Source organism: Panthera uncia, chromosome F2 (genome assembly GCF_023721935.1).
Source record: "Panthera uncia isolate 11264 chromosome F2, Puncia_PCG_1.0, whole genome shotgun sequence".
Classification (NCBI taxonomy): Eukaryota; Metazoa; Chordata; class Mammalia; order Carnivora; family Felidae; genus Panthera; species Panthera uncia.
Window position 1 is genome coordinate 8,575,349 of NC_064812.1, and position 12,955 is coordinate 8,588,303.

The following is a 12,955-nucleotide window of genomic DNA, read 5'->3' on the forward strand; positions in this document are numbered from 1 at the left end:
GATCTGCCTCTGGGTGGCTGTGGCGATTTGGGGACATAATGTAAACCATGGGTGCCTGCTCAGGACAACCTTGGAGAACGGCCACGACCGCTGTCTCTTCAGCGCCTGCTCTGGCCCAGGATTTCTTCGCGTGCTGCTTCCTGAGCACATAGCAAAACGGGGAGGAAAACGTAATTCCCGAGGCTCCCGAGAGAACAGTGTCAGGAGGAGAGCCGGAAGGTGCAAGTTCCTCTTCCCAATTCTGGCCACTGCTCCTGCTCCTGCGGGCCAGGCCTCTGGGGCTCGGTGAGGGGCTGTGTGGTTCGCCCACCAGGACTGGAAAGCCTAAATCACGCTCAGTGAAGGCAAGAACTACCCACATTCGGCTGCTACGTCCCTATTTGAAATCCATGTGCCGAGTTCATAGGATGCATCCAATGCCTCGCCTGCTTTTCCCTGCGGGGCTGGGGCGGCCGGAGGGACGCGGGGACACAGCAGGAACAAGGGGACAGAGACAGGCACGGGGACGTTGGTGGCTAGAGCATGCATGTGCAGACTTGGGTTCAGACTTCAGCTCTGCCCGCTTACAGCGTGTCCTCAGGCAAATCTGCTACCACTGAGGCTCTGCGGTTTCCTTCCCCGCGCAAGGAGGTGAGGGAGAAGAACCCATCTGTTCTAAGGATCCACAGGTATGCACGTAGCCTGCCACGTCCAGGGCAGGGCAGGGAGGGGCTTGCAAATGGAGGCCACCTACCCCTTCCCCCACTAAGGCAGAGATGTTTAGTGCCATACCCAAGGCCACTGGGGTAGTGAGGGGCAGAGCTGGGAACTGAACCCCAGAACTGGCTGGTGGTAAACTCACTACTCCAGTGCCCTTCCCCCCCGCCCCACCATGGGTCTTGCATGACACCAACCTCTGCCCTTAGGAAGTTTCCAGTCTCTCTTGGAGAATAGAAGCAACTCACAGGTGCTTTTTCCAAGCGCCTGCCAAAAAAAAAAGGTACAAGGAAAGAGCTGTGGGAGATCCCAGGAGCCGACCATCCCAGTTTGGAGAAATCACCCAAGCTTCCAGGAAGAAGCGACACAGGTTGGGTCTTGAAGGGTGTGTGGGGTTGGAGGGGTGCGTGTGCCGAGCCCCGGTGTCTCGAGTCTGCCAGTCGGCATTGGGATGGCTCCGTGGTGGGCTTCAGGCAGGCTGGCGGGGCAGGACCTGGTCACCGCTGAAGGCTTTGGCAGGCCAGCACAGGGAGCCAGAAGCGTGTGCTCCTTTCTGGATTCTTCCACGCCCCCCTCCTCCCCCCTGAGCCCCAACCCCCCACCTATTACCCTCTACTACGTCCTGGAGCCCCTGAATTGGTAGAGGAACCAGAATTCGTGGTGGCCCTTTTGGCTAGGTACGATGCTAGGTCTCGAATATACAGACAAAACTCTGGAACATGAAAATCAGATAAAGGAGTCACTTAAAGTCACACGGAGGGTAGGAGAGAATCAGGATTCAGCCTTTTCCCCTCCAGTTCCCAGATCCAGCATCTTTCCATTAAATGCACTGGCTTGAAGGCCAAAGAAACCTTTGTGGTGGAGAAAAGCAGAACCTCTGGGAGCGATGCTTGGGCCTCCCGAAGACCTGCCCAGGGGGATTGTTAACTGCTTGTTAGCAAACGTCTACTGATACTGTACTGTGTAAGCCTATAAGGGTTTTAAATATTTCACCTAAATTCTCACCACTGCTGTCCACAAAGGAGGCATTACTATGATCATCAGCCTCTTTTTCACACCAGGAAATTGCCACATAGTGTTTAAGTGGCTGGTCCAAGGACACATGATTCATGGGGTTGAAAGGTTGGATTTGAATCTGGGCAGCCTGGATCCAGCTTCCTGCCCTAACTAGAATCATGTGGAAGCCTGGCCAGGCTGTGCCCTGCGCAGGTGGAGGCTGAGATCCAGGGCAAAATCTGCTCTCTGGGCTGTGCAGGCTGGCACGGGCTGCTGGGGGGGGGGGGGGGGACGGGGCACTTTTGTGTGACTTCCACCCAAGGACCGCAAGCCAAGCTTGTCCTCCTGGGAACGACAGCAGCTGACCACATCGCACCTTTGTCATTTGCAGCATTGATTTTTTTTTTTTTTTATCCTGACCTTCTCAAAGCCATTTAAGAGCACAGATAAAAATGCAAAGTGCAGGGAGGCTGTGAAATGCAGCTCAGCGGCCAGCCACAACGGGAAAAGGCATTTAAACGCGGCCAGCTCAGACATTCTTCCTCCGGTGGATGGAAATGAGCTCTGGACCAGTCTGCCCGGCGGGCAGCTCGGCAGGTGTGGCCGCACCATTGACCTGGCGACCCCTCTTCCAGGAATCCATGTGGCCGAAATGCTCATCGGCCCCAGCGAAGATCTCTGCGGGGAACACGGTTTGTAAGAGTGGAACACCGGAAACCACCCCGCAAGTCCTGGGAGGAGACTGGTCCGATCCACTGCGATGCGCTCAAATTTGGAGTACCGAACAGACCTTGAAGTGAAGGCAGTAGATCTGCCTGTGATAACAGCGGATGTTCACAAGGTCTAGTTCAGGCTCAGGACAGTTCGTACAGTGCGAGGCTGTTGGGGTGAACGCTGTTTTCGTGTGGGCGTTTGGATTCACTCGCCGTGTTGCAAGCAGCAGAGAGCGGGGCTGACACTGGTCTGAGCGCGGCTGAGGGTGGACAGGTTCCGCAGCTCTCCGTGTCTCAGGGCTAAGGGCCCGGACCCGGAGCCAGGTTTCCCGTGTGACTTGCACCGTGTGACTCACTGTTGCCGTGCCTCGGTTTCCCTGCGCAGAAACCGGGCGTGCTCGCTCCTAGTGCTTTCCTCTGGGAGGTGTTTCGAGGATGGAATGCGTGCAACCCTGCGAGGCTTTGTCTCTGCAGGCCTGGAAGACAGTAAGCCCTGGAGTCGTCGCTATGTTGAAGCCCGGAAGGAAGTGCTGGAGAATTGTGCTCAGCCGGCACCGGTCACTGGTTGTCTCTGAAGAGTGTTGATTGTTGAACTCACGCATTCCACGGCGTTTAACATTTTTGGAAAAAAGAATGCAGTCGGGCAGAGAAACAATTGGTGTCCAAAGGAGACCCTTGTTACCGGCCTTCGAGGATAGGTCAATGCCTCCTTCTACTACATTCCCTGGAAAAATGGGTGGGTAGACTCCGGACTCAGGCACAGGACTCACCACCCAGGCTGCCGACTCTCCCTGCCCACCACCTCCCTGGCTCTGGTGCTCATCACTGTCAGTGTTCTTAGCCCCTGGGGTTGTCCCTTTATAAATCGGCTTCCCCCGCAGGCTTGGGAGCTCTCCAAGGACAGGGACTGCATCTAACCTGTGTCTCTGTGTCTCCACGCCTGGGCTGGGGCCTGACACACAGTAGGTGCCGAATGAGGGTTTGCTGAGTACTCAGTCTTGAAGGCATTACTCGAGGGTTGATACGTGACCCAAGGGTTTATTGGAGGAAGTTTCTTCACAGTCTGACAGTAAACACTCCCTCTGACCCCTCTGGAATGCTCTTGGCACTTGTTTCCAAGTCAGGCCCTGAAAAATGAACCCTGTGTGTTAATTACAGAGCGAAACAATGCATTCTGGACTCCACCTCGGGGCGGCCATGTGGTCGGCCAGCTGCTGCAGAGGCTGTCCCCAGGGAAGGGACCTCCAGTCCCTCCAGGCCTGGGCGATAGTTCCTGGCATCCAGGTCCTCCAGGGGCCAACCACAGAAACCAGGGACCCACTTGGCATATCAACAGGAAGAGTTGTTATTGCCATGCTTGTGGGCATGCGCCCGTATGCACACCCACACCCCCCCAAAAAGAACAAAAGCAAAAACAAAACGAGATGAAAGAGGCAATGAGGAAAGGTTGGGGGGGGGGGGCAAAGAAAGGGACAAACAAATGTGTTTGTGGGCCATATAAAGCCCGTGAGTTCCCAATTCCCAAAGCTCTTCCCCATTTTACAGATGAGTACGCTGAGAGGCAACAGCGTGCCCAAAGTCACCAGGAGTTAGTGCGTGGTCCGGGATGAAGTTTCTGATTTTCTGGCCCAGATTCTCCCCTCTGTTTTGTCCTTGAGGCCGAGGGTCTGCAGGCTCCAGGGGCAGGACCTCTCAGGAGAGGAACAAGGGCCACCTGCCTCCCCGGCAACCCCCACCCCCACCTTTCCCCAGGAACCCTTTGTGACAGGGGGTGCCCAGTACTCGCGCATCAGGTAGCTGATGCTGTCACCCCAGGAGGGGGCCAGAGATGAGGGACTGGGGCTATCACGTGAATACTGGGATCCGGATAGACAGAGGCTTCTCTGAAATTGGACGTTCATGGGGAAGGAGGACCGAGGTCAGCTTTAGAGCTATAGACCAATCTGGGTTGGAATGCGAGCTCTTTTCCTTCTAAGGCAGGTGAGTGTGGATAAGTGATGGAAGCTTCTGGGTGTCAGAGTACTCGGGTTTAAAATGGGACAGCACACAAGTCTGTGTGCAAGATCGAGTTCGTATAAACGAGGCCCCAGGGCCCAAGCAGGTGCTCCTAGGTCCAAGAATGCTGGATCTTGCAGGAGAGAATGTAGTCCTGTGTGTTTGTAGGAGGTGAGATCAGTGCTTCCCTGATGGTCAGCACAAGGGGGGTCTTACTCTTTATGCTGAGACGGTTGTAGTCAGGGTCACAGCTAGTACTGGGGACAGAGACTCTCAGAGAGACCAGCTCAGGGCTTATAAACTCAGCTCCCAGCTCCCCCAAGACGGGAGCGGGAGCGGAGCAGAGGTGGGGGAGGGGAGGCCTCAGGGCCCGGATGGGGGAGGGGATGGGAGGGGTGGATAGCACTGGCCCGGGGAACAAAACCTCCAATCCCCAGGACCTCCATTAGCTGTGCGACTTCGGGAAAGTCACTCAGCCTCTCTGAAACCCAGTTTTCACAACTGTAACAGGAAAAGCAGCATCTCGCAGGCTGGCGGTAGGGAGTAACCGAGGACGTAAAACGCTAGGGCGTAGTAGGTCCAAATCTACATGATGCCGGAGGTGGCCCCTCCCACACACACCGGGCTGTCCGGCCTCCCCTTCCAGGGCCTCATCTTCCCTGCCTGGGTTCGTGGTTTGTGTCCGAGTAATAGTTACCAAATGGCAGTCTTTGGCGTATTACATTTATGATTTTTTTTTACCATAATCCAAACACATTTTGCAAAATTTATTACTTCATATCTTTTGAAATTTTAATGGATCCCCTTATAGAAGCTGAAATAGAAAAAAAAAAAAATTAAGGCGAACACGACGTTGCCGCTCTAAGTGGAGAAGCCGTCTTGCTGGTCATGAACTGAAGTCACTGGTGAGAATAACCACAACCCAAAGCCAATGGGGTGTTAAATCCTGGCTGGGAAGGACCTGGGCACAGAGGCCGGCTCTCCTTGCGGGAGAAGAAAAAGCATCAGGGAAGCATTCGGACCAATGCCAAATCAAGACTCGCTCCCTGGTAGAACCAGGAGGGCATAAGGGGTTAACTTGGGAATCATTTCCATCCGCCGTGATTCATTTAATGCCTCGAGTAATTCAGAAAGTGATGCTGGGGGGTCTCCACCCCATCTCCGTGAGGTTCACACACCAGGACAGGGCGCCTGGGTGATCCTGTCGGTCCCTCCTGCTGAGGCTCTCAGGAATCTAGAAGGGCCGGCAGGGCTGGGACATCGCAGCTGAATGGGAAGGAAGGTGTGTGGGGTGGGCAGAAGCCTGGATGGGCAGGGGTGGGGGGTCAGGATAGGAGCACAGTCAAGGATGCCCGAGGACGGCCCGATTGCCAGTTTCCTCTCGGCACAGGCCTGTGCCCGTGAGCAAGCTAGGAAAGGGCTCTCAAGCTAAGAACCAACTCTGCCTTGATCTTTAAAAAAAAAAAAATTTTTTTTTTTTTAATGTTTATATTTATTTTTGAGACAAAGAGAGACAGAGCATGAGCAGGGGAGGAGCAGAGAGAGAGGAAGACACAGAATCGGAAGCAGCTCCAGGCTCCAAGCTGTCAGCACAGAGCCCGACGCGGGGCATGAACTCCTGAACCGCGAGATCAAGACCTGAGCCAAAGTCGGCCACTCGACCGACTGAGCCCCCCCAGGCGCCTCGACTCTGCCTTGATCTTGGACTTGCAGCCTGCACGGCTGTGAGAATAAACGTGGTTTAAGCCACCTGGTCTGTGCTATTTTGTCGCAGCAGCCTGAGCGGACTGAGGCAGGGAGCACGAGGCCCGTGGCTGGGTGTCGAGAGACTTCATTTCTGCCCCTCTTCTGCTAGTGTGACTCTTGGCCGGGGTTGCCCTTCTCTGGGACTCAGTTTCCCCATCTGTAAAGGCAGGACCATTAACTCTACAGGTAAGGGGTTCTGACCTTCTGATTACAGGAAATGCCAGCACCTTAGCTGACCAGTGCTGAGGGTCCAGAACAGGATGGCACCTGGGGCTGGCAGGCTTCAAACTGCCTAGAAGCACCCCCAGATGCCTAGAAGCACCCCCAGACGCCTAGAAGCACCCCCAGATGCCTAGAAGCACCCCCAGACGGTGGCGGCAACCCGGGTCAGGAATCTCACACAGCACTTTTTGGGACGGTCTGGGGTCAGCACTAGGGAATCTCTGCAGGCTCTGGGAGGCACAGGACACACCTGGTTAAACATTTGCCCACTTTGGCTCCTTTCCAGAGCAGCGGACACCGCCCTGTGCACACACAGGCCCAGGGCTTAGGCAGCAGTTTTGCGATCCGGGTTTTTATTTAACTGGAAGACAGATACAGAGATACTTGCTCCCTCCCTCCCCCGTCCCCCACCACGCTGCCCAGCTGACCTTGGCTCCACGCAGGATCAAGGTCAGGCAGGGCCTCTCAGGCCACCCGTGCAGGGCAAAGAGCTGGAGGTCCTCATGCTGAAAGTGGGGGGTCTAGATTCCCGCTCTGCCACGGGGAGGGGGGGGGCGGTGCATCTGGGCAGTGCCCCCACCTCTCTGAGCTCAGTCTATACTCCTATAAACTGGGCTAATAATCAGTCTGTGAGCTGAGCCCCCTGGGTCTCAACCCCGCCCCCGCACAGCCTGCTCTGTGGGCTCATTGCCGTTCTCATGGGCCACTCTTCCCCTTCTTGACCTTCGTGTTTTTGCCTGGGCCCCGTCTGCCCTTCCCTGGGGAGGCCGCTGGTAGGGGTCAGGCTCGGGAGTGAGCGGTCTCTCAGAGGGGTTTTTTCGCCTCCATCGCAGATAACAGGTGATGCTAGAGAAAGTCACCTCTCCAACATCTGTGCAGCCGGGGGGTCAGCATTTGGGTTTTCTTCTTGGGGCCGCGGGGAGGACGAAGGAACGTTCTGGGCCGTCACCGGTAAGAACCTTGATGAAGGACAGAGTCACTTCCAGCGACGCCATCCCTAACCCCGTGGGCTGGCTCACTGTGCCCTGCCCCGCCTCGGGGTGAGTAAACATTTCCTCTTTTTGCCCCTGTGCCACACTTACCTCTAAAGGCATGTCCCCTGCTGGGTTTTACCGTGGCTTTGGCTTGTGAGGATGTTGAGTGCCTCCAGGGCAAGGACTGGGTCCCATTTACCTTCCAAGCCCCCAGGTCAGCAGCCTCTGACCAGAGCCAGCTTCTTGAATGAATGAATAAGTGGGTGAGTGAATAACTGAAACGACAATGACCTTCAAGCCCCGTGGGAAAATGCTCTCGGTCTTTGCCAATCAATCAATAGTGATCTGTGCCCCACTTTCTAAGTCACGCCCTAGACGGCGGTCGCCAGGCTCAGATGCATGCCACAGTGATCCGCGGACCAGACAGCTGGGCGGGGCGGGGGAGGAAGGCCGGAGAGGTCACAGGGCCCGGGGGCTCTTTTTTGGGGGTACGCCATGCCTTATTTTATTTTAGTCTATTTTGTTTTGTTTTATTTTATATTATTATTATTTGTATTTATTTTATTTTTATTTTATTTTATTTTATTTTATTTTATTTTATTTTATTTTATTTTCTAGAACACCACAACGATCATTCTTATACCTACCTCCTCAGAGTCAATAGTGTTCACATTTTACTTTTATTTTTGCTTTTATTTGCTGAGGCATTTGAAAGTAAGATACAGACACGGTGACCCACTGACCCCCCCCGAATACTCCAACAAATATCTTCTAACAATAGAGGCACTATGTCACCTAGCCACATTCTATACCTCAAATGAGAGGACACATTCCTCATATGATTAAATACGCGGTGCAGATTCAAACATCCAGAATTGTCCCCCAAGTCATTTTCATGGCATTTTCCCCCAAATCAGAATCCAAATGAGATTCATGCAGTGTTTTTTTTTGTTTGTTTGTTTTATTTGTATAGGATACATTTTAAGTCTCTTAACCTCGATGCGTGTCTCCTGTCTGCACCTTTTTTTGTTTGCATTTCTTTTCCCTGACATCGGCTGCTGGTCTAGAAGAGGCTAGAGGTCGTGACGAATGGCCCACACCCTGGAAGTACCCACCGTCCCCCCATCCGCCTGCCACTGGTTCCCAGCTGGGCCTGAACTCAGCCATTTGCATGGCTCCCCGGGGTGCCATGAGGCACCATGGTCACATCAGAGGGCACCCGGCAGGAGGTCAGGCAGGTGGGGGCATCTGGATGACTCTGGACCCTCGCACACCTGTATCACCTGCCGGGCCTCCTCCAGCCAGAGTGCCGTCTCCCTCCCCGTGCCACACCCCCACCGCCTTCCCCCCTCAGGTCCAGGAAAAGCCCTGCACCCCCGCAGACTTTGCCTCCACCCCTGCCCTGGTTCAACGTAACTCCCAGGTGGATGAAAACGTTCCACATCCCATCTAAAAATGCACACGTACATACAAACGTGAAACTAGAGAAGAAATACAGCTGGATGTCAGTGGACTTAACTGGGATGAGAAAGAGCCTCAAGCATGACCTGAAAAGCTGAAACCGTGCAGAGAAGAAGGCATAGATCTGACTAAATCAATCAGCTATAATGAAAAGTCAGACAAACTCTGGGGGGGAGAAAATGAACCATGAAAATTAACTTCTGACACTTCATAGCTCCAACCCGTGAGCTTTGATCTGTAGAACCGACACCCATAGTGAGAGTTTGGGTTCTCTCTTGGGATACAACAAGCTATCCCCAAAGTAACGGCTCATAAAGACAATCGTCGTAGGCATCTGCTCCTGATTCTGTGCCCGGACAGGGCTTGACATGGCCAAGTCTTCTGTTCGGTGACCCCGGTCACCAGCGAGGTCGCCACCATTCACCTGGCTGGCTGTTGGGAGCTCAGCCAGAGCCCTTAGCTGGAGCCTCAGTTTTCTTCCTGAAGCTTCTCTTGGTGGCCAGACTGGGACTCTGACAGTGTGTTACCCCATGCGTGGCTGCCGGCTTCGAAGCGAACACGGGCAGGAGAGGGGAGGCTCCCCAACGGCTGAGCCCTAACACCCTCCCCGTGCTATTTCTGCCTCATTCTATCTGTTACAGGAGGTTGTACAAGTCGCCCAGATGCAAGGGGGGGAGGCATTGAACGCCAGGGGACGTGGTCCATTGGAAACACCCAAGTAACATTCTGCCACAATAAGAAATTAAACAAAATCCCAACCGAAAAATCGACTATCGGTAAGAATAAATAATTCATATAAGAAATACAAAAGGCCGGGGGTGCCCGGGTAGCTCAGTTGGTTAAACGTCTGACTTCGGCTCAGGACATGATCTCATGGCTTGTGAGTTCGAGCCCCGCGTCGGGCTCTGTGCTGACAGCTCGGAGCCTGGAGCCTCTTTCCGATTCTGTGTCTCCCTCTGTCTCTGCCCCTCCCCTGCTCTCGCTCTCTCTCTCTCTCTCTCTCTCTCCCTCAAAAATAAATAACCATTTAAAGAAAAAAAAAAAAAAGAATTACAAATGGCCAACAGACAGCACAATACAGCCAACCTAACTACTGTTGAAGAAACACGCATTGGAATTTCACCTAATTTCTCCCTACCCGAGGAAGGAAGAGGGCGTTGACAGGATTCACAGAGCTGGGTTGGCGTGAAAATTTCTGTCAATCTTCTGGAGGGGCATTCTGATACAATGTATCGAGAATCCCTAAAAATAGTGACGCTTTTGAGTCAGCAATTCCACAGTTGGGATTTTCCAGAAGCTTTTAGTAAGGAAATACTTGTAAAAGTGTACAACCCTAATTTCAAATCGTAAAAGACTAAAAGTAGATGAAAGGAAGCGTTGCATTGATTTGGTCGGAATACAAGTCAGGAAATGACATCTCAGTGAGTTTGGCATTTAAGCCACTGACCCGGCATCAGAAAATACTTCCCAACCTCCCTGCCTTGTGTCATCCACAGACATTCACTTACTCATCTGTACCACAAATGTATCGAGTGCCGCACGGGGAACAGTAGTTCCCTGCGCTCCAGCCCCTGCCTTTGGAGTGTTTTCACAGCCTTTGGAGAAAAATAAATACAAATATTAATTACTAAGTCTAACACGATATGAACAGCGCGGATGAATGCGCATTGACAAGCCCGCCTCTTCCATCCAGAAGGCAACTACAATTAGGTCCAAAAATGAATAAAAAAGGCGACTAAAATTAGGTCCAAAAATGAATAAAATCGTACCTAATGCTGGCAAAAATGAAGGCAGACAGGGCCCTGGGGGGAGCATATTGAGTGACGCACCGTCCTTGTCTTCCAATAGAAGCTCGATTAAAGAAATTATTATGTATCCATTAAATGGAGCTCTACATAACTGAATAGGGAATGATGTGAAACCATCGCCATGATATTGCTACACGAAATAAAAAGATTTCTTTTTATTCTATTTATTTGATTTTTAAAAAATTTGTTTATCTTCTAACTGAACAGTTTGGACAGCATGTCCCCAATTGTGTAAAGCTTATAAAAGGGAAACTTTTGGAAATATAAACAACCATTGTGTGGGTCGGAACATCTGGGGAGTGGTCTTTGGAGGGGGAAGAAAGACTCACTGCTTATTTTATGCCCTTGGGCACTGCTATGGACCCAATGTTTGTGTCCCCCACCCCCAAATCCATATGTTGAAATTCTAGCCCCCTCCCAATGTAACGATACTAGGAGGTGGGGCTTTTGGGGGGTGATTAGGTCACAAGGGTGGAGCCCTCGGGAATGGAATTAGTGTCCTTAGGTAAAAGACACCCCAGAGATCCCTCACCCCTTCCGCCAGGGAAGGATGGAGTGAGAACACTGCCGTCTGTGAACCAGGAAGCTGCTTTCTACCGGCCTTAGTCTTGGACTCACAGCCTCCAGAACTATAAGAAATAAATTGTTGTTTAAGCCACTCAGCCTATGGTGTTTTTGTTACAGCAGCCGAAATAAACTAAAACAGGCACCGTGAGAGTTTTTTTGGACTCGGTATGTGTGTTTTATGAAAAAAACTGTAATAAAATATTTAAAATGTCTCAAAGACAGTGTTTTCACTAGGGCGTCTTAGGTTGCCTTTGAAATTCACTCATGGACTGATCCGTTTGTTGGTTGATTCATTCAACAATTTGGTGGCAGTCACATCCCAGGTAGGAAGACGCAGAGGACTGGACTCAGAGTCTAGGGGATGACCCACGGGAGCAGGCTCGAACCAGCGGGGGTCTTAAGAGACAGTGACGCCCTGGGTCAGCTGAGTGCATGTTGTGGGGCCGTGGAGGGGGCAGCCGGCAGGTGAGGGGCTACAGGAAGAAGGGGCCATCTGAGATGGGCTTTGAGAGGGTGAGTGAACTTCTGCCAGGTGAGGAAGGCCAGGGAGGAACTTGGCATCCAACAACACAAACAATTAATGTTTCCAAATCAGCTGACCTATTTGGCAGGGATGGGAAATTTACAAGCCAGAGGGAAGAGAGAAAAGAGGAGAGGCATCCAGATCGGGCAGAACATGGGAGGCATTTTGTAGCTCATCACAGAAGGAACCACACTTTTTTTCCCCCCCTCAAAGAGAGCAGAAAGCTTCTCTCGCCATTCCCAGTCACCATGACAACCGAAGACCCTTCTGTTCAGAGTGATGGGCTTTGTGTCTTCTCTCCCGGAGTAGCTCGAGATGCGCATGAGCCTATGACATCCAGGTGGGCTCCCGTGAGGATGAACCACCTCTAACCTCTTTTAGATGCTGAAACACCTCTCAGTGACACAGCGGCAGACACCTGAGAAGTTCTGGTTGGACCTCTCACCTTTCTGTCATTCGGGGTCCCAGTTAACAGGACTGGCGTACCCATGGCTTGATTCCTGGAGGTGTGACCCTGGGCGAGTCACTTTTCTCTCTCTGAAGAACTAGCATCCCAGGATCAACCAACTCTCAGGATTGGTCCAAAGATTCATGTGACATTGACCTTCCTCTGTTGCCACCCATATGAAGCTCATCATCATCACGTGCCTGAGCTCTGTCCCCCATGCACGTAGGTGAAGGCTGGCCACCCAGGCACCTGTGGACAACAGCCATGTCAAGCCCCACCGTGGTCTTTCTCTCCTGTGTCTTAAGTGTCCTTCAGCCAAGTCCCCTTACTGGTTCCTACAGCCACTGCCTCAGGTCAACGTTCATCATCTCTCCCTTTGGACCAGATCACCAATGATGTGTCTGCTAGGATACGTCCTTCACACAAGGGAAGACGTCAAGCTTTTCTGAAAACACAAATCTGACTATGTCTTTCTCCTGCTTGCCGTCCTTCCGTGGTTCCAAGTTACCCAAAGGGCAATCAGAACTCTTTTGAGGGTACACAAGGACCTTCCTGGCTGGCACCAGTCTACCCCACAGACTCAGTTTTCGACTTTCCAACCCCTGTACTTGGTGCCCAGTAAAAGTGATCACTGATCGGTCCTGAAGCATGCCATGTTTCCTCCTGCCTCCTGCCCTCCGCAGGCTCTTCCCACTGCCTGGAAATATGCCCTTCAATCCCTGCCTTTGTCTGGAAGAGTTACCTCCAGGGTTATGGCCCTTCCGCACCGCCCCGATACCGGCCTCCCGGGCTGGGTTAGGTGGCCC

At 52.6% G+C, this 12,955-nt stretch overlaps 1 protein-coding gene and 1 long non-coding RNA gene across 3 annotated transcripts in view; one reads left to right on the forward strand and one right to left on the reverse strand.

Moving 5' to 3' along the window:
- NDRG1 (N-myc downstream regulated 1) overlaps positions 1-12,955 on the forward strand; it is a 188,394-nt gene that overhangs the window by 95,467 nt on the left and 79,972 nt on the right. The gene's annotated exons all lie outside the window — the stretch shown is intronic.
- Positions 278-4,127, reverse strand: LOC125924723 (uncharacterized). Of its 2 annotated transcripts, none has more exons than XR_007458530.1 (3): positions 3,989-4,127; positions 3,324-3,532; positions 278-963 (listed from the first exon to the last, which is right to left on the reverse strand). It is a non-coding gene; the product is annotated as an uncharacterized LOC125924723 (long non-coding RNA). The 2 variants fall into 2 exon arrangements; XR_007458531.1 differs by lacking the exon at positions 278-963 and adding an exon at positions 2,100-3,129.